Source organism: Artemia franciscana, chromosome 4, assembly GCF_032884065.1.
Source record: "Artemia franciscana chromosome 4, ASM3288406v1, whole genome shotgun sequence".
In the NCBI taxonomy this organism is placed as follows: Eukaryota; Metazoa; Arthropoda; class Branchiopoda; order Anostraca; family Artemiidae; genus Artemia; species Artemia franciscana.
The window spans coordinates 52087706-52088542 of NC_088866.1; positions in this window are offsets into that span (position 1 = coordinate 52087706).

Genomic DNA, 837 nt, shown 5'->3' on the forward strand with positions numbered 1-837 from the left:
CGGCAGATTTTTTTCTAGGAATATTACCAGAAGCTTTCAATAATCAGTGAAGTTATTAATGTAATGTCTAAGAGGTGAATGGACATCATACTGATCCACAGACCTCATAAACATAAGAAGAAGAAGATCTAAAAAATACAACTAAGGACTGGACAAACAATTCACACCTCATTAAAAACACATTAGTAACGAACCATTAAATACACATATTTGCACCATATTAAACAAACGCTGCAGACCACAAAAAAACACCATACTTATCGACTGGACACATTCTTTTGACCTAGGAATTTTACTTTTAAGGCGTCTTACTTGAGCATGAGAGCTCTGAATAGAAACCAATGTGGGTACTTGTGTATTATACCAACCATACTGTTGTTCTTGTTCTGTTTAAACCGGTTTCTCTGTGTGCACTCGAAGATGATCAGCTTAGCCTGAGTAAGATAAGCGACTATGCAGGTATATTTTAGTTAAATATTAAATATGTACAGTTGCTTATGTTAGGTATTTAATATAATACTTTCTAGGCGACCTGATTTCCATAATTTTCTGTTTAGGTTTCCATAATTTTGTAACCAAAGTATTTTTTTCATTATATTTTCGTATATTTCATTATGTTAATCCAACTTCACTTCTTGAGAGTGATCGGTGCAATACAGAATTACCCCAAATTGAATATTTTATTCCATGTATGCAAAAGTTCCTGTAATAGAGAATTAAGCTTACTTCATTTCACTTAACGTGCTCATTACTGTCCTCACCAAAAAATTCTTTTTTTTAATCATCCAGTTTACAAACAAAAAGTTTATATTAAGAGAATTTTTATTTTCAGATTTT